This window comes from Saccopteryx bilineata, chromosome 4, assembly GCF_036850765.1.
Source record: "Saccopteryx bilineata isolate mSacBil1 chromosome 4, mSacBil1_pri_phased_curated, whole genome shotgun sequence".
Taxonomy (NCBI): Eukaryota; Metazoa; Chordata; class Mammalia; order Chiroptera; family Emballonuridae; genus Saccopteryx; species Saccopteryx bilineata.
Genome location: NC_089493.1, coordinates 171,132,805 through 171,153,808, shown reverse-complemented (window position 1 = coordinate 171,153,808; position 21,004 = coordinate 171,132,805). Strand labels below are relative to the sequence as shown.

Genomic DNA, 21,004 nt, shown 5'->3' with positions numbered 1-21,004 from the left:
TGGTGTCTTTTGCCTTCTCCAGAGGCAATCAATGTTATCACTACCCCGAGTATTTTTCTAGACTTTTTTTTTTTTTTACAGAGACAGAGAGTCAGAGAGAGGGATAGACAGGGACAGACAGACAGAAACGGAGAGATGAGAAGCATCAATTGTTAGTTTCTCATTGTGCATTGCGACACCTTAGTTGTTCATTGATTGCTTTCTCATATGTGCATTGACCGCAGGCCTTCAGCAGACTGAGTGACCCCTTGCTCGAGCCAGCGACCTTGGGTCTAAGCTGGTGAGCTTTGCTCAAACCAGATGAGCCCGTGCTCAAGCTGGAGATCTAGGGGTCTGGAACCTGGGTCCTCTGCATCCCAGTTCGATGCTCTATCCACTGTGCCACTGCCTGGTCAGGCTTCTAGACTTTTAAGAGATACCTTTAGGTACTTACATGTGTATTCACAGAACCTGTACAGTATAGTTTTGTATATATATATTTTTGCATACATTCCTTTATTCTGTGAACCATTGTGCCATTTTTTTTTTGCATAATAGAATGTTTCTAAACTTTATTCATTATAATATATAAAATATAGCATATGCCTTGGAGCTGTTGCAGCATCTCCAACCTTATGATTGTACTATATTCTATTTAAGTTTTTCCTTTTTGACAGATGTTCTGGTGGTGTCCAGTTTCTTTTAATTATAAACAGTACTGCAATTTATATAATCCTTGTAAATACTATAGGAGAATGTTTCTCTAAAGGAGATTTTTTTTTTTTTGTATTTTTCTGAAGTGAGAAGCAGGGAGGCAGAGAGACAGACTCCTACATGCGCCCAATTAAGATCTACCCAGCATACCCACTGAGGGGTGATGCTCTGCCCATCTGGGGTATCGCTCTGTTGCAATCAGAGCCATTCTAGTGCCTGAAGCGGAGGCCATGGAGCCATCCTCAGTGCCCGAGCCAACTGTGCTCTAATGGAGCCTCGGCTGCAGGAAGGGAAGAGAGAGATAGAGAGGAAGGAGAGGGGGAGGGGTGGAGAAGCAGTTACTGTGCCCTGGCTGGAAATTGAACCCAGAACTTCCTTCCACATGCTGGGCTGATGCCCTACCACTGAGCCAACCAGCCAGGGCCTCTAAAGGAGAATTTTTAATTCTTAGGTTTATTGAGATATGATTTACATATAATCAGATTTCTTCTTCTTAGTGTATAGTTCTATGAATTATGACAAACATATATACAGCATAACCACTGCCATAATCAACATACAGCCCATGTAAGGTCTAGTTTTTGAAATTACATGCCAATGCCAAGACAAGTCAATGGGGAAAGAATGTTCTTTTCAACAAATGGTGCTGGCCCAATTGGATACTCACATGCAAAAGAGTACTTGGACTTTTACCTCACACCAAATACAAAATTATCTCAAAATGGATCAAAGACCAAAATCAGGAGTAGTCAACTTTTTTATACCTACTGCCCACTTTTGTATCTCTGTTAGTAGTGAAATTTTCTAACCGCCCACCAGTTCCACAGTAATAGTGATTTATAAAGTAGGGAAGTAACTTTCCTTTATAAAATTTATAAAGCAGAGTTATAACAAGTTAAAGCATATAATGACTTACCAAGTACCTTATGTCGGATTTTCGCTAAGTTTGGCAGAATAAATCTTTTTTTAAAATTTTTTTTGTATTTTTCTGAAGTTGGAAACAGGAAGGCAGTCAGATAGACTCCCACATGCACCTGACTGGGATCCACCCGGCATGCCCACCAGGGGGCGATGCTCTGCCCATCTGGGGCATCGCTCTGCTGCAACCAGAGCCATTCTAGCGCCTGAGGCAGAGGTCATAGAGCCCTCCCCAGTGCCCGGGCCAACTTTGCTCCAATGGAGCCTTGGCTGCAGAAGGGGAAGAGAGAGACAGAGAGAAAGGAGAGGGGGAGGGGTGGAGAAGCAGATGGACGCCTCTCCTGTGTGTCCTGGCTGGGAATCAAACCCGGGACTCCTGCACGCCATGCTGACACTCTACTACTGAGCCAACTGGCCAGGGCCTGGCAGAATAAATCTTTATAAAACAACTTTTTATTTATACTTTGGTTGCTCCGCTACTGCCCACTGTGAAAGCTGGAACGCCCACTAGTGGGCGGTGGGGACCAGGTTGACTACCACTGACCTAAATGAAAGGGTTAAGACTGTAAAACTCTTAGGAGAGAACATAGCTGTAAATCTTTGTGATCTTGGATCAGGCAGTGGTTTCTTAGATATGACGTCAAAAGCCCAAACAACAGAAACAAAAATAGGTAAAATTGATTGCATCAAAATTGAAAACATTTGAGCTTCAAAGGATACTGTCAGGAAGATGAAAAAACAATCCAGAGAATGGGAGAAAATATTTGCAAATCATATATCAAATAGGTGTCTAGTATATAGAATATGTAGAACTGTTACAACTTAATAATAAAAAGACAACCCAATGAAAAGGTTGGCAAGTTTTTGAACAGATATTGTCCAAAAAGATATACAGATGACCAATAAGCACATAAGAATGTACTCAACATCATCTGTCATTAGGGAGATGCAAATCCAAACCACAATGAGCTATAGCTTCAAACCTGTCAGGTTGGCTGTAATAAAAAAGACGCAATAACCAGTGTTGGAGAGGATGTGGATAAATTGGAACCTATACACGCTGCTGGTGGGAATGTAAATAGTGCAGCCTCAGAAAGTTAAATAGAGAGATTACCACTTGACCCAGCAAGTCTACATTGTATTGAAAACATGTCCACCCAAAAACTTGTACAGGAATGTTTATAGCAGCATTATTCATAATAGGCAGAATGTGGAAAGAAATGTCCACCAACAGATGAAAGGTAAACACGAGTGTTATATTGTAAAATGGAATATTTAGCCGTAAAAAGAAATGGAGAAATGACTCATGTTACAACATGGATGAAGTTTAAAAACATTATGCCAAATGGAAAAATCCAGTTACCAAAGGCCACTTTATTGTGTGAGTCAGTTTATTTGAAATGTTTAGAATAGGCCAAGGCCCAGAAGGTTTATTTCTACTCTGTGCAAGGAGTGAAAGAGAGTAGGGAGTGACTGACTGGGTGTGGAGTTTCTTTTGGGGATGAAAATGTTCAGGAACTTGTGTTGGTGATTGTATAATTCTGTTAATATACTGAAACCACTGCGTGAATTTTATGCTATGTGAATTATATCCCAATGAAAGAAAGCTGTACGGTTCTCAGGACATGCACAGTTTTAGTTTATACAGAGGCTGTCAGATTTCCTCCAGTGTGTCAATACAACTAATGTATACTTTCTTCAGCAGTGCATAAGAGTTTATTCTCCGACAACACTGCCAGCCCTTCATGTCAACACACTTTAATATAGTGAGTGAGAAATGATTAATTTCTTTGAGATAGGTTTAAAAATAGGAGCAAATTATAACAAGTCCCAAATGTTAATGGTGACTGTTGCTGTGAACTATGCTTTCAGAGGATAATTTGCTGTTTAGTTATTTTTTGTGATTTTTGTATGGTTCAAATATTTATGTATTTATTTTTTTTAGCAAGGGAGAGAGAAAGAGACTGACAGATAAGAAGGGAAAGAGATGAGAAGTATCACCTCGTAGCTGTGGCACCTTAGTTGTTCATTGATTGCTTCTTATATGTGCTTTGACTTGGAGGCAGGAGGCTTCAACTAAGCCAGTGACCCGTTGCTCAAGCCAGCAACCTTGGGCCTAAGCCAGCGACCTTGGGCTTCAAGCCAGTGACCTTTGGGCTCAAGCCAGTCGCTTTTGGGCTCAAGCCAGTGACCATGGGGTCATGTCTATGACCCTGTGCTCAAATTGGTGAGCCCACGCTCTAGCCTGCGACCTCAGGGTTTCAAACCTGGGTCCTCAGCGTTCCAGGTTGACATTCAATTCACTGTACCCCCATCCCCTCGCCCCTGGTCAGGCAGTTCAAATATTTTTAATTAATGGAAATATTGAGGCCCTCAAATTAAAAAAAGCACCTAAAAATAAAAAATCTTAAATCCATTCTAAAGCTCTATCACTTATCCAAATCATGACTGCTCCCCATCATTTTGGTCCCATGGTGATAATTCTAGAAAGCCATGTGCCGAGTGCGTGTAAATGCCAAGTCTTAAGAGCAGCTTAGACAGGTTTGCTTTGAACAACACACTAGTTTTTTTTCTTTTTCTCTCAGTCTCCCTCCTCACAGAACTTCACCCAGAACTTAGATATTTGGGATTGAGTAGAACCAGTGTGTGTCTAGGAGTAGTAAAAGGACAGAACGGTCTCATTTTGTGCAGAAGCACAGAAGTCTTTCACTTTGTGTACTCTGTTTCGGCCTCAGCTGTCTCAGACCCCCTGGCTACGCTAGCTAAGAACCGAACCAGACCTTTACTGGTGAGGCAGAGAACGACTGGCCCTAAGAATCTAGAGAAAACATCCGTCGGGTCCTTTTCCTGTTGTGTATGTTTTTAAAATTACTTTTTAAATTGTCACGCTGGTTCTGGAAGAAATGACTCACACATCTTATAAAAAAACATTAAACAGTTCTGGAAAAACGCCAAAGAGACCATTTTTGGCACCTAGCAATTGTTTACATGATTTTCTTGGCCCATTCCTAATAGGCATTCAGATTGGTTCTGATTGTTTTGCTATAACAATGCTGTGATGAAATAAATCCCTGTGCTTATGTATTTCCCCGCTTATTCAGTGACCTTTCAAGATAGATGGAGCAAAGTGGGATTTCTGGGTCAAAGATTCTGTGCATTTTCTTTTTTATATGTATTACCAGATTGCCCCCTAGGAAGGTGTGACCGATTACACTTCTCTATTTGGTCTGTAATAGTCTGTCCTGTCCAAAACACTCTCTTTCAGATTACTGGCACAGCAGGCCAACATTTATTGACACCTGCTCTGTCAAGGTTAAAACTAGATCCTTTACCTGCAGTATTTGGAATCTCAGGTTAAATAACTTGCCCCAGGTGATCCAGTCAGTAAAGTAAGTTGCTGAGCCAAGATGTAAATCCAGGCATCATGGACTTGATCCCTGAGTTAAGGGGTTGGTAGCAATGTGGACTTTGGTAAAGAAAGGATTTATTGCAGATTGTAGAGTGCTTGGGATCCCAGGTTGTATATGGCAGTGGTCCCCAACTTTTTTTGAGCCACAGACCGGTTTAATGTCAGAAAATATTTTCACAGACCGGCCTTTAGGGTGGGACGGATAAATGTATCACGTGACCAAGACAAGCGTCAAGAGTGAGTCTTAGACGGATGTAACAGAGGGAATCTGGTCATTTTTAAAAAATAAAACATCATTCAGACTTAAATATAAATAAAACAGAAATAATGTAAGTTATTTATTCTTTCTCTGTGGACCGGTACCAAATGGCCCGTGGACCGGTACCGGTCCGTGACCCGGGGATTGGGGACCACTGGTATATGGGTTACGGGTTTTGTCTTTTCAACAATAAGTAGCCACATGAAGGTTTCTGACTTATGTTTCCTTAGGTCCCGATGGGTGTTTAGAAAGGTGTTAAAGACAGAAATTCTAAATGAGGTGATTGGGGGGGTCCGTCACAGAAAGGAGGACGAGGACATTTTATTACTCTCAATTCTCCTCTTTTTCCAGGGACCGTGAGAGGAATGGCTAGCCACTGCACCCAGAGATGAAACAGGGACAATTTGTTTAAAAGAAAAAACAAAAAAGCCGTCATGGCTGCTGAGTCTGAAACTAGACCTGCAAGCTCTGTGTTGGTTAGCAGGTGTGGGTGCGTGGCGGGAGACCAGATGCCATTCTGTGCCTGAGCGTGGCCTGTCGGCTCGGTCTGAGGCGGGCTCGAAGTGGGCTTCCTGTAGAACCTGACCACGCCTCGCTCTCTGTCTCTGTACGTAGATCCAGTCTGGGCTTCCTGCTGACATCTCCGCCGTGTGTCACCTCCTCGGGCAAGAGCTGCGTTGGTCTTTCCCATCCCTGTCATCACGCAGCTGTTTTCTAATGCTTTCTTCCTTTATTAACTGCATTGGACATTTTTTCCTGCAGTTTTTATGAGACGGAGTTTATATCATTTTTGGGAGATAGAGTGATGTTATGTTTTTTCACTTTATCTCACTTTTTCCAGAGCCTAGCTTGGCACTCCATGCCCCCGCGGACTGCTCCTGCACTGACTCTGTCCCTTCTTTCGTACCACTGGTGCCTGTCACCGCCAGTAACAGAAGTCCTGACTCAGGCAGCTCCAGCCGTCACTCACATATGTTTGCTGCGGGGCAGGCACTGCCTTAAGTGCTTGATATGTGTGTGTCTCTGTGCGTGTCTACATACAGAAACACCTGCATATATATACATACATAAATTTATTTGATCATCATAACAGCTCTATGACAAAGAAACTATTGTTCTCCTCCATTTTGCAAACAGAAGTAACTTGTATAGAGTAAGATGACCAGTAAGTGTCAGAGCCAGATTTAAGCGTGGGCCGGTTGGCTCCAGGATCTCTACCCTTCCTGTGGTCAGTAAGGAGCTGTGTTATCTCTACCTAAGTGGGCTGTATAGTTCCATAGCCCCTGTGTGTCAATGTTTTTCTTTTCAAATTGCGTTTCCTCATGGTTGCCTGTGGCAACTATGGTCGTCATACCTTCTTGTCCATGTTTAGTGAGCAAAAGAGACCTGGGAGAGGGAGAGGACCTGTTTCCCAACCAAAGCCTTTCCTCTCAACCTGTTTAAGTCGACTTAGATTGGCTGCTCTCTCCTGGACCAATAAAGTGATCAGAGGACTGACAGGGACCGATTGGCCCTGACCCTGACCGTTAGGATTTGCCCCTAGAGCTGGGGGTAGGGTCAGTTCCCCCTGAGGGATGGGCACCTGACAAAAGTAATTGGGTAGACTAGTAAGGGGGAGACGCTGCACGCCCTTTTCCTCTTCGCCACGGTGCCCAGTGCCTTTGTGACGCTTTGGAAGTGATACAGTGTGTCCGTAAAGTCATGGTGCACTTTTGACCGGTCACAGGAGAGCAACAAAATACGATAGAAATGTGAAATCTGCACCAAATAAAAGGAAAACCCTCCCCGTTTCTATAGGATGATGTGGCAGCATGTGCGCATGCGCAGATGATGATGTAACACCGTGTACACAGCGGAGCAGCCCACCGCCATGCCAGTTGAGATATGGATGGTACAGAGGAAAGTTCAGTGTGTTCTGTGTCTCGCTAAATTCGAATCCGTGACCAAAGCGCAACGTGAATATCGGCGCATTTATAATGAAGCGCCACCACATAGGAATAACATTACTGGGTGGGATAAGCAGTTGAAGGAAACCGGCAGTTTGGTGGAGAAACCCCGTTCTGGTAGGCCATCAGTCAGTGACGAGTCTGTAGAGGCTATATGGGATAGCTACCTAAAGAGTCCTAAAAAATCTGCTTTGCATGAGCCCACATCGAACTGCACTGAATAGGTATGAAACTGGGAGAGTTTTCCTTTTATTTGGTGCAGATTTCACATTTCTATCGTCTTTTGTTGCTTTCCTATGACCAGTCAAAAGTGCACCATGACTTTGCGGACACACTGTAGACACTTTACGGACACACTGCAAACGAATACAGGGACACCTCTGAACCGTGAGTGGACCGCCCAGGGGACAGGCACCAGGAACTGGAAAGCCAGCCGAAACGAAGGCAACCCCATAGTCTCCTGTCTTTCCCTACCTGGCTCATTTGTCCAACAGTCTACAGACCTGCTCTATTCACCCCCCCCCCCCCGGCTTCTCCACACTTGTGCCAGCTCCCGTGTCCTCTGCCACAGTAACTGACTAGTTCTTGGGTTAGAACCCCCCCCCCCCCCGAACTATCATTATAGCCCTTGCGCAATTTGCTTCCCTTCTCTGAGCCTCAGTTTCCTCATCACTATGAAGGGGATCCTGTCTCTACTACTGAGAGTTGTTGGGTTGTTGTGACAATCAAATGAGATAGGACACGTAGAGAGGCTTAGAACAGTGCCTGCTCATCGTGGTCAGTAAACGTTCATGCTCAGTATTGTTACCTTTATGGTTATTATTAGACTCTTGAAAATTCACATGACTCTGATCTTTTAAAATATCTTTTATTCATCAACTTTAGAGAGAGAGGAAGGGGGGAGAGAGAGAGACAGGAACATTAATCTGTTCCTGAATGTGCCCTGACCGGGGATTGAACTGGCAACTTCTGCGTATTGCAATGATGCTCCCACCAACCACTCTCTGGCCAGGGCACGCATTTAATCTTCAGCATGTACTATTTTTATATAGAAACAGTGTTTACCATTAGGATGCCGGAGGATTTCCGCTGTTGTGGTTGTGAGTTCTTTCAGCACACCGTCTTCGAAGATAAAAGCTCCTCAATTTTAATTCCAGAGTGAGTGAGATTTCAGCGTTGGAGAGAAGGCACACAAGGGTCAGTACAAGCATCTGGCATGGACTGAAGTCCCTGTGTTTTGGGTATTCTTGGCCCGTGCTGTGACTGGCTCCTGTAGGCGCAGGGGCATCATGCATGGTCCTCTATGGGCCTGCCTGTGTTTCCAGAGTCAGGGATTCCTGGCTGATGCATGGCCTCCCCTTAGATTGCACTAAATCAGACAATAGAAATAAAAAGGTAGAAATTAAAAGTCAACTCTTGTAGGAATGTGCTTTATTAAATATGTGGGGCAGGACACAGGCATTTACTTTTGTAAGTGGAAAATGCAGTACCTCGTTTCAGATTTCTCAGAAGAGAAAGTCATGGTTTTTGCCCTCTGAAACCTTACATTCTGAGATAGATTTATTAATTTCTTATGACTTGGGGTCTGCTTCCTTTAAAATACATTTATTTGTTAGCTCCAGGTTCTTTTCCTTATTTCTTATGGCACTATGTGGGAATATAACTTATATTCATTTGATTTGTCTTTGCTAATGGACATTTACCTTACTCAAGTAATGTCATTCTAAAAGATAGTCGTCTAGTAAAACTATAGTCTTGGGCTTTGCTCTTTCACCGTAGCTGTTTGTGTTTTTATGATAAGTTCTAACATTTCTGTTATCTTGAAGCGAGGTTAAGTTATCACCATCAGTGGAGACTCTGGTTTTGCCTTTGAGTAGCGAGACCATTCCTCCATACTCCACAGTGAGCATCCTAATGGCCCATGTCTTCATCTTCCCATGCCTAAGAGTTTCTGCTTATCCCTTGTTCTGATTTCTGAGATTTACAAATGCTCTGCCTAGAATGTGTATTAATCACATCTGCTCTGATCTGTTGATGTAACTTTTATAAAATAGCAAAGAAATTTCTCCTGGAATATAGTGAAAGAAACAAGCCAGTGTCAAACTTTATGCACAGATTAAATTAATGAGATAATCAGCTATTTTTAGTTCAGTGCATTTTTCTTATAATTGAAGTTACTCGTACGAACAGTCTTTTTTGTGTGTGACAAAGACAGAGACAGAGAGAGGGACAGAGAGAGACAGGGACAGACAGACAGGAAGGGAGAGAGATGAGAAGCATCAATTCTTCATTGCAGCATTTTAGTTGTTCATTGATTGCTTTCTCATATGTGCCTTGACCGGGGGGCCACGGCAGGCTGAGTGACCCCTTGCTCAAGCCAGCGACCATGAGCTCAAGTTGGTGAGCCTTGCTCAAACCAGATGAGCTTGTGCTCAAGCCAGCGACCTTGGGGTTTTGAACCTGGCTCCTCTGCATCCCAATTCGACACTCTATCCACTGTGCCACCACCTGGTCAGGCCGAATAGTCTTGATTCCAACGAATCAGATTCAAAATGTATTCAAAATACAACATTTTCAATTTTTTTTTTTTAAACTCCTGGATCAAAACATCCCAAGTCTTGAATTTTTATCTGGTGAATCACAAATAGTAGAACTTGTATTTTTCAAAGGGCTAATTGTTGGGTGTTTTTTCTGTGTCCATTTTTTTCCTTGCTCTGAAGTCTTTTATTTGTTTCCAGGAGATCTGACATTTTGTTGACTTTCATGTGTGTAGCACCAGCCTCCTTTTTAGTTGACCTCCAAACTTGATTTCACTGCGATGTTAAAATATTCTGGCGCTGTTCACTTTGGTATTATTTCTCATCTCTAATTCTGGTGATTAAGGGCTTGAGGATATAGCTACCTAACAGCCTGAGTAAATATCACTGTATTTGTCCCCAAACGTGACTCCCTGTGCTCACATTGACACGGACTTCCAGTGGACCAGTGAGTGATTAAATGATTAGAACACAACTGCCAAGGACAGGAAACCTAGCAAAAAGCCCTTTTCCATGTAACTGTGAGTAGGAGCTTTCTTTTTGGCTCAATAAGATTGTTCTCCAGGCCCTGGCTGGTCAGCTCAGTTGGTTAAGAATGTCATCCCGAAACAACAATGTTGCAGGTTCCACCCTCGATCAGGACACACATGGGAAGCACCCAAACAATGCACGATGAAGTGGAACAACAAATGCTTTCCTTCCCTCTCTCCTCTCTCTCCCTTCCTCTCTCTGTCCCTCTAAAAATCAATAAAAATTAAGCCCTGGCAAGATAGCTCTTGGAACATTGACCCAGGGTGTGGAGGTTGCTGCCCAATTCCCTGGTCAGGGCACAGACAGGAACAGCTTGATATTCCTGTCCCTCACCCTATCTCTCTTCAAAATATAAATAAATAAATAAAACAAATAAATAAAGTAAAATGGAAAAAAGACTGCTTTCCAAAAGATACTCGTTTGCCTTTCCTGTGTTCATATACCAGGCGTCCTCTGTTTTCCCATTTTGCTGTCCCTGTACCTCCAGAGGCCAGCACAGTGCGTGGCTCGCAGAAGAGGCTCCCTGGCCATTTGTTGAATGAGTGATGAATGACCATCTACTTAGGGGTTGCAGCTAGTGCTCTTTGTGGGCTGGAACGGGGATGAAGGGAGGGAAGTGAAAGGAGATGGAACCAGCAGGAGGGGCGGGTGCAAGTCGGGAAAGTCCAGTAGGATTCGGTAGGAAATTTGATGTAGGGGGAAACAGCGACCAGGGCTCCGGGGACCCTTCTTGGCAGTGCTGCCTGGTTACTTGCGTGGTGTCCGGCTCCGGGAAAAGGGATGAAGCTGGCCTGAGCTGCCTCCAGAGCAGCATCCCAGAGCAGCATCAAGGTTTAATACGGTAATAAACGGGATGCTCTGCACTTGGAGCGCATGAGGCACTAGACAAATGAAACTTATTGTTGGAACTAATGGTGACTATAAATGAATGCTGTGTTCAAAGTGGGCCGGTTCCTTAGTACTCGCTTGGAAATACGGAGTGAGCTGTTTTGTTGAAAGTGAAGGGGAAGATTGAAGTGGAAACAATGATGTTTAGCTAAGAGAGCATTCCGTGCCGTTTACAAGTACATAAGAGCTTTTGAAATATCTTTGTGAGTGCCTTGTGGATTTTCCCCCCATCCTCCTTTACCCATTGGTTTTGAGCTGGTGTTAGTGCAGGGTTCCTGGGGGATGGGGTTGGGTAAAGGGGAGGTTAAGCTTGTAGATAATTCTAGCTTTGTGGGCTTGGGCTGGCTCCTGGAAATGGTCCTCCAGGACAATCTGTTGAGCAGCTCGATTTAAAGACCCCTGAAGACCAGTCAGCATCCCGTGGTCCCAGCAGTGAGCCAGCATCTCACTGGTAACTGCTCGGAGCTCTGGTCTGTGCAGCATCCCTGCCGATCTCATGATCTCATCAAGCGTGGCCAGCTGATGATCTGGCTCGCCAGCGGACGGTAAACAGTCTTCGGCAGAGACAGGCGGTTGAACATTTAAGCAAAATTCAAAGGAGGGCCCTCTTGAATTTACACCAGAGAGGAATTATCAGAGGAAGTAAGAGATCAAGACAGGAGACTTGAGTTGGATTAGTGTCAATATTGTGTTGTGTTCTCTTATGGAGCAAGTGCCAGTTGATGTTTTACTTTTCATTTATTTATTATTTTTAGTTTCTTGCATCTGTAGGAAATAAAGTTTGAGTGTTAAAAATTACTGATATACAAAAAATTACTGATATTTTGGGGTGGAGAGATTGAGCAAAAAGGATGAAAAAAGAAAAAACAATACTCATGGACTCAGACAGCAGTGTGGTGATTGCCGCAGTGAGGAGCGGGTGGAGGGGGTGGAGAGCGGATTAATGGTGATGGATGGAGACTTCACTTAGGGTGGGGGATGAACATACAATACAGAATGCAGAGATGGGTTGTGGAATCGGGCACCTGAAACCTGTATCATGTTGTTAACCCGTGTCACCTCAATACATTCAATTAAAATAATATTTTATCAACCAGGCATGAATATCATGTAGAACAGGGGTCGGGAACCTATGGCTTGTGAGCCAGATGTGGCTCTTTTGATGGCTGCATCTGGCTCACAGACAAATCTTTAATAAAAAAATAATAACTTAAAAAATATAAAACATTCTCATATATTACAATCCATTCATTTCCTACCGCTCATGTTCATGGTTGCGGGTGGCTGGAGCCAATCACAGCTGTCCTCCGGTACAACAACAAATTTTTATTGGATAATGCATAACGTACATGGGTTGTTGTATGGCTCTTATGGAATCACATTTTAAAATATGTGGTGTTCATGGCTCTCTCAGCCAAAAAGTTTCCCGACCCCTGATGTAGGACAACCTAAGGTCATGAGACAATAGACAGGACCCTGATGACAATCTTCCTGACCTAAGACTCTGCCTCTGCTGTCAGGTTGAGAATCCACACCTGGGATGCTGAGTGCCATCTTTCTAAGCGTGACTGATATTAGTCGCTGAGCCGGGAGACGGAAAATAAAACAGACAAGCCGAGTTCAGTGTCCTGCTTTGCATGTAGGGCACTGTGCTGGAGGTGGAGTCTGCTGTATTGAATAGGCGTCTGATGTCAAACAGGTCGTCATATTGGGAGGAGTTGAGGTCGTCCCTCTCTGCTTGTTTCGTTCCATTCTCCCCTCTGCTCTGGGGTGACTCAGCAGCCTCCTGTCTGAAGTTAGGAAAACCTTCCAGCCCTCAGCAGCGGTCGAGTGTGGATGAATCTTGCTCCAAGTATATTGAAAATTAATACTTCCTCACTTTTTTTATATGTATTCCATGTTCGTGGTAGAACAGTTACAAAATACATATAAGAAAAAAAAAGGACTATGTTTATGCTCTCTTTGGGTACGTCCTCATTGAGTCAGTGACCCCAAAGGAAACCAATATGCTGACCTGAATCCTTACAGATCCGTCCTGCCTGGGGGTGATCCTCACATGGGTGGAATTATATAGTCTGTTCTCCATTATTTCGGTTTTCTTATGCTCAACATCATGTCTAAGAATATCATCTAATGTGTATCTGTAGCTTATTCTTTTCCAATTGTTGTGTAGCCTTGCACAGTGGGAGCATACTACAATTGCTATCAGTTTATTTACTCATTTTTATAAACATGAAATCATATTGTGCATGGTATTAATTTACATTAATTTATCATTACATTTGGGACTTTCTTTCCTTATTAAATATGTCATGTTTTAAAATGATTTTTTCATGACTGAGCAGATGTATTTATTGGAGAAAATTATTTTAGTGTGCTTTATTAGTATCCTGATTTGGGGGCATTTGCATTATTTTCCATGATTTGTTCTTATAAATAATGATGTGAATATCTTTATAGGCCAGTCTAAGCCCTCATCTAAGATTATTTGCTTAGGCAGTATTGTTAGAGGTGGATGTTATGTGTCCAAGGGTTTGTTTGTGTTAGTGGTTTTTCTTAGGTATTGCCAAGCTGAAACACGCATTCTTAATCATCTCAGAAAACTCCCCAGGGTCATGGCAATTGGCAGTGTTGTATACAGGCCTGCATTTGAAATGAGATCAGGAACAGCTTCGTAATTTTCAGGGTCTGGTGCAAAATGAAAACACAGAGTCCCTTGTCCAAAAATGGTTAAGAGTTTCAAAACAGTGATAGCAGGGCATTCAAATATATGTGTAGCCCTTCCAATAGCTGAGCCTCATGGGCCGCATACATCTCACACGCTGAAGCCAGCCCTGGATGCGATGCTGCACCAGTGGGACCAGTATCCTGACTCGACTATCAGAGCAGTTCACAACGGTTGTATATTTTGAAGGTCTGTGCCGGCAAGTTTGCCTGGAATACGTACTTCTCTAGGTATAGGGCTGTGTGTATGTTGGGGATGACGACAGTGGATCTGGGGGGTCTGGGGTTAATAGTGTGGATTCAGATCAGGGGTCTCAAACTCGCGGCCCATGGGCCGCATGCGGCCCCCCGAACAATTTTGTGTGGCCCGCAGACTAATCCACGAAGTTCAAAATATTTTGGATAAAATTAAGTAAGCCCATGGATTAGTCTGCGGGCCGCACAAAATTGTTCGGCGGGCCGCGAGTTTGAGACCCCTGTAAGTGGCCGCGTCACTTATTTTTGTGTGACCTTAGCAAATTTACCTCTTTGGACTTCATTTTTTTTTAATCTGGAAGGTTTTTTCTCAATCTCATAAGGTTGTGAGAATTAGCTGATGCACATATATATCATGCTTTACCATAGTAGGCTATTTTCAAAAGTGTGATGTGTTATTATTGATGATCAATTCTTTCTTTTTTATATATATATATATATATATATAGAGTCAGAGAGAAGGATAGATAGGGACAGACAGATAGGAACGGAGAGAGTTGAGAAGCATCAATCATCAGTTTTTCATTGCGACACCTTAGTTGTTCATTGATTGCTTTCTCATATGTGCCTTGACCACAGGCCTTCAGCAGACTGAGTAACCCCTTGCTCAAGCCAGAGACCTTGGGTCCAAACTGGTGAGCTTTTTGCTCAAGCCAGATGAGCCCGCACTCAAGCCAGTGACCTCGGGGTCTCGAACCTGGGTCCTCCACACCCCAGTTCAATGCTCTATCCACTGCGCCACTGCCTGGTCAGGCGATGATCAATTCTTAAATGCTATGTTTTAAGAGATGGAGCCACCCTGCCCTATAGGTTATAACCAGTCTGAACTGCTGCGCTCCCGAGACTCTGCCATTTGATCATTCCTTGGTGTTAACAGCATTTCCTGCTGCCGCTCGTTGTCAACTGTTTAGGCATCAACCTGTTGATTCCTGGGGTGGGTTAAAAGATAGCAGCTCAGAAGGGAGGGCTCTCTCCAGGAGTGGATTTTAGGAGCCGGCAGGGTGATTGGTCTACATGGCTGTGCAGCAGTGTGTGTGTGTGTGTGTGTGTGTGTGTGTGTGTGTTTGCAGGATGGGAGAGCCGGCTGGAGAGGCAGGAGGCTTTGGGAGCTCCAAGGCTCTGTGCGCCACAATGAGGAGGGAGGGACTCCTGGCTCCAGTGGTTGTGTTGATGGAGTGCCGCCTAGAAGTTAATGAAGTACAAGGGTTTCAGAGTTGACTGGAGCAGGATTTATACTACGGACATTTAACCTCATGGGTGCTGTGCTTCTGTTCCTCGAAGTGGGAAGAGTACAGATGACAGTAGTAGATAGAATTATTATTATTACTACCGATATTAGAATTATTAACTGACACTTATTGGGGTCTTACTCATATTACCTTGAGTGCTTTACACATAGTACCTTATTCACCCCTGGAACAACCTATGACGTAGGTATTAACCCCATTTTACAAAGGAGATTGAACTTCACAGAAGTCCGGGAACTTGCCTACATCGGTAGGTCTTCATTCCATGGCAGAGATGAGATGGAAATCCCAGTGATATAAGTTTTATATTGTACAGATGGGTTTGGTAGGTTAGGGCAGGAGAGACTACATATTCCAGCATGGTGGAGCCTGTACATCTCCACTGTGGAGCCAACATCTGCACGGAGGAGTTAGACAGGCAGTGAGCGGGCAGCCTGACCTGCAGAGCCCACCTTTCCCCTGGGGCCCCTTTCTGTGGTTACAGGAGACTGGCAAAAGCTTCGTGATCAGGACTGAGATGTCATCGCCACAAGAATATCCGTAGAACCTCTGTTTCTTCTCAGAGACACTTTGATTACATCCCCACCATGGAAACAGCGCAGCGAGATTCTCTGTACCTGAGCAGTCTGTGCTGCAAGGACGGGACCTCCTGAACAGCTTTGGTTTTCCCAGGAACTGCTGTTGGCGGGATTCAGAGCTGGTGGCCGCACTCTCTGGGGGTTAATTCCCAATCCACATTTCTTCTCAACTCTTTTCCAAATCCAGAAGGCACCAAACTTTTCAGTGACCCCAAAGTAGGAGACTGATGGTGCGCACTGCCATTCGCTTTCACACAGGTGTTCCGAAATCTGAGCTGTGCTCTCACTGTTGTGATTGCATTGTGTTCTGTGTTGCATTATGTCCGCCTGAGGACAGACCAACAGATGTGACTCAGATGCAGGCACTGTGTATGAATGAATGTGCCTCCTCTTTTTTACCTAATTTTCCAAATGCTGTGGTGGCTTCTCTCTCAGCCAGGCGAAGGCTGCCCCCTACTGACTGCACGGTGGAACTCCTGAGGTGTTTGGTTCCGTTTCCCGACAGAAGTATTGAGATGCACTATCAGGTGCTCCCCTTCTTTTGTTGCTTCCCTTCCTCCTCCCTCCCCTCCCTTCCTCCCTCCACGCTTTTGTTTCTAATGCAGTATTGATTTCCTACTGTGTGCTAGTCAGTGCAGTTGGAATTGGTGCAATGAAGAAACAAAGTACAGGTAAAACCATTCAGAAAAAATTTGGCATTGTTTGTTAAAACTGAAATTGTGTCTATCCTCTGGCCCAGAAATATAATTGCTTGATGCTCTAGAGCAGTGGTGGTCAACCTGGTCCCTACCACCCTCTAGTGGGCATTCCAGCTTTCATGGTGGGCGGTAGCAGAGCAACCAAAGTATAAATAAAAAGATAGATTTAACTATAGTAAGTTGTTTTATAAAGATTTATTCTGCCAAACTTAGCGAAAGTCCGACATAAAGTACTTGGTAAGTCATTATTATTATATGCTTTAACCTGCTGTAACTCTGCTTTATACATTTTATAAAGTTACTTCCCTACTTTATAAATCACCATTACTGTGGAACCGGTGGGCGGTTAGAAAATTTTACTACTAACAGAGATACAAAAGTGGGTGGTAGGTATAAAAAGGTCGACTACCCCTGCTCTAGAGACTCTTGTGCACATATCTATATGCATTGTAGGCCTGTTGATAACAGCTTCAGACCAGGCCCATTCTAAATGTCCATCTTCAGTAGAGTAGGTAATAATTTGGGGTATTTTCAAACAATAGAACACTATGCAGCAATGAAAATGAATAAAAAATAGCTACATGCAATGATATGGATGAATCTTAACTGAGCATGTGGGCTTTATTTTTCTGCACCTTAGTGAACAGCCAGCGATGAGATTAGTTGGTGTTTAGGAAGCTGACTTTGGGCAATGTGGATGATAGAGAGTCCACGCTGGAGACGGGGACCCCACTGGGTGGCATTTGTGGTCCTGAAGAGAGAAATTCCTGTGCTAACCCCAGGCAGTAGCCAAAGCAAGGGAGATAATGACATTGACTGTTGGGGATGTTAAAAATGAAATAAACACAAGCTGGTGACTGATTGAATGTTCTGATTGATTGGAAAGGGAACCGTGTAACACATCACTGAGATTTCTGATCTCATAGACGAGGAGGACGGTTGTGTCAGTAACTGAGGAAGGAGCAGGACTGCAGTTGTGAGATGGTAGAAGGTTATCCAACTTCTCTTTGCCATGGTTTTCTCAATAAAATAACAAATTTAAGAGTAATAGCCTCAGAAGATAGCACGATGTCCAATATAAAATATACTCTGTTACTACGCAGGGTTTTGAATAGTAGCTGTGACCCAGGTACATAACATCATAAATGAGACACAGCCTTTCCTTTGGACTGAACAGACAGAAGACAGGTGTAGGAAGTGTCAAGCTTGGGTATGGAAGGAAGTCTTAGGACAAAAGGCAGAAAGAACTGAGGTTACATAGTATGGGAAAAGAAAAGCCAATACTTTCGTGATCAGGACTGAGATGTCATCACCACAAGAATATCCGTGGAACCTCTGTTTCTTCTCAGAGACACTTTGATTACATTCCCACCATGGAAACAGCGCAGCGAGATTCGCTGTACCTGAGCAGTCTGTGAAGGTCTGTATTTGACCTGTCCATCTGTTGGAACCTTGAAATGATTTAAGCAAACAGTGGTTGTGTGCACTCTGATTCTGTGAGATACATAAAGTAGTATTCTTATGCCCATTCTATTGATGAGAAATGTCTTGAAGAGATAAATGAGCCCAATATGTGTGTCACTGCTTGCCCACCTTCCTTCCTTTTACAAATATATACTGAGTACCTGCCTTGTGCCTGGCACTAAGTTGGGCTGAGTGGATGTCCTCAAGATCATAGGACTCACAGAGGGTGGAGCCTGGACTGAAATCTCTACCTTTTATCTTTACGTTTACCTCTTGCCACTTTATGAGGAGTGGTACAGTGCAAGCTTTTGAGGAGTGGGGAATACCTGTCCTCCCAAAGCCTTTGGCCACACAGTAGGCTCTATGCTGTTGATGGCAGAGAGGGGGTTTTATTAATCTTAGTTCCAGTTTCCTCCAGCCGCAGTACCTTGGACAGTGCTCTGTACATGTGTGTGGAAATGAGTCGAGAGAGGTTCACTGTTGGTTTGTGATGAATAATATCTGGAAATAATTGAGCCACTTAATTTATTTTTAATAACTTTTAGGAAATTCTTATTTACTGATTTTAGAGAGAGAGGAAGGGGAAAGAGAAAGAGAGAGAGAGAGAATGAAAGAGAGGGAGAAAGAGAAACACCAGTTTGTTGTTCTACTTATTTATACATTCAGTAGTTGACTCTTGTATGTGTCCTGACTGGGGATCGAATCTGCAACCTTGGTGTATTGGGATGATGCTCCAGCCAATTGAGCTACCTGGCCAGGGTCAAGTGACTAAATTTTTTAAGAGAGGAACCCAAGTGATTCCTCCATATTCTCACTTATGCTCAGAAATAAGAGTATATATATTAGAAGTTAGTGTGTTCCTAACCGTTTTGCTGAAAATGATTCTTGGTAGTACAGAGCCTTTTAAATAATATTTTTTATTTATGTAAAAATGATCCTTAGAACCTTATTATTAATATTTTTGGTGATTGCCAAGTAACAAATTTGTTGATTTCTATAACAAATATAGAAAATTAGTAAAAAGAACAAAATAAATAAATAACAGCTATAATTCTAATGTCCAGAGATTCCTTGTTAATATTTCAGCTCTATCCATTCTTCCATCCATCCATTCTTCCATCCATCCATTCTTTCATCCATCCACCCATCCATTCATCCACCCATCCATCCATCCATTCTTCCATCCATCCATCCATTCATCCATCCATCCATCCATCCATCCATCCATCCATCCATCCATCCATCCATCCTTGCTTTCTTTTTCTTCTTTAAAAAGAGCTGAAATGAAACTGTATATTGTTGTTTTACCTGTTGCGCTTTTTACAGGAACTTATGTAGAGGTTTATCTAGCATGAGGGATCTAGGTTAGCTATTGCATTAAGAAGAAAATATGTGATGTGCTTTGTCAATGAGTTATTTAGGAAAAGCACATTTTCTTCTCTGGCAGTCTTGAAATATAGTAGGAGAGACTCTGTCTTGTTGATGGCAAGGGCATGACCCCGCTTTACCTTCCTGGTATTCTCCCCTACGGGGCCAAACCCTGAGTATGCTTTTCTGAGCGCTTACTTCTCCCCAAATTGGCGAAAAGAAATATTGCTTAGGCTGTGATGTGAGAGACACTTTTATTAATCCCTCACCTACACTTGCCTTGAGGACTGAAGAGTGCATCTCACCCTCCCAAGAGGGTAAGACAGCTCAGCTTCCCATTTTTAAATATTAAAATCACTGTGAAAGTCTGCGGCTGACAAATCAGGAATAAAGACGGAAAGATTAGTGTCACATGAGCAGATCATTTTAAATAGGCTTAAATCTAAGAGGTAGAAGCTGCTTAGACTACCTATTTGCTTCGACTATTTATGTTGGATTGATTAGGATAACTGAGAGAGAGAGAGAGAGAGAGAGAGAGAGAGAGAAGAGACAGAAGTGTTCTGCAGGCTTTGTTTTTCTGTGTGCACGATCTAAATGTAGAGGCTACTGATATTAGGGGATTAGTGAAAACATCTGATTAAGTTAGATAACTATTTTTTTTTTTACCAAGATCACAGCTTTTTGGATCCATAATTCTCTCAGGATATTTTTTCTTAGTGTCAGTGAGTTTGTGCTTGCGCACACCCCCTCTCCCACCCCAACCCCCGCCCCCACCGAGGAGATGTGGTTCCTATCTCCTTCCATAGAGATCTAAGAAGATAGAGGAAGTATTTCCTTTATAGACTCTTTTGATTGTAAATAAATTTAAATTAATTAATTCATTTAACAAATGCTCATTGAACTCGTTGAGTGTAGGCACTGTGCTAAAAATTGGGGATAGGAGATGGTCTAAAAGCACTAAGGAGTAACAACAAGTCTTTTACTCAGTGACGCACGTGTCACTGTTTGTCTGTACCTGTTACTTGGTGACCTCAGAAGAAAAGTCCTTGTTGCCTCCAGGATAAAGTGTGAACTCCTCAGCCTAAGAAGACCATTCGCAATGTGGTCTCTATTTGTCTTTCTAGCCTTCTCTGCTGACATCTCCCATGTCCACCTTATCCTCTAGTTGTTCATCTGAGAAGCAATAAATTTCTTTATAATCATAAAGGCTTTACTGACTATTGGGAATTTTCAGAAAACTTGCGAGTCCTTAGCCCTGTTCCTTTAATGCCTTCTCTCTGGGTCCTTGTGGTCTTCCTGCGCTGGAAAGCTTTGCCTTGGTTTGCTGATGTGACTCTCGCACCCGGTACCTGTCTGCAGACTCTGGTGCTGTAATAAGCCCTCATGCTTGCCTTTGTTCCTAGCAGCCCCCAGGGGTCCAAAGAGTGCTGCTGCCTTTCCCAGGGCATTCTGAGTCATGTGGGACAGAAGCCAGTGCCTTGGGCAGCAC

The 21,004-nt window shown here is 43.3% G+C and overlaps 1 protein-coding gene across 6 annotated transcripts in view; it reads left to right on the top strand.

The window, feature by feature from the left end:
- Positions 1-21,004, top strand: part of PRELID2 (PRELI domain containing 2) — an 87,332-nt gene that overhangs the window by 20,765 nt on the left and 45,563 nt on the right. The window lies entirely within an intron of this gene.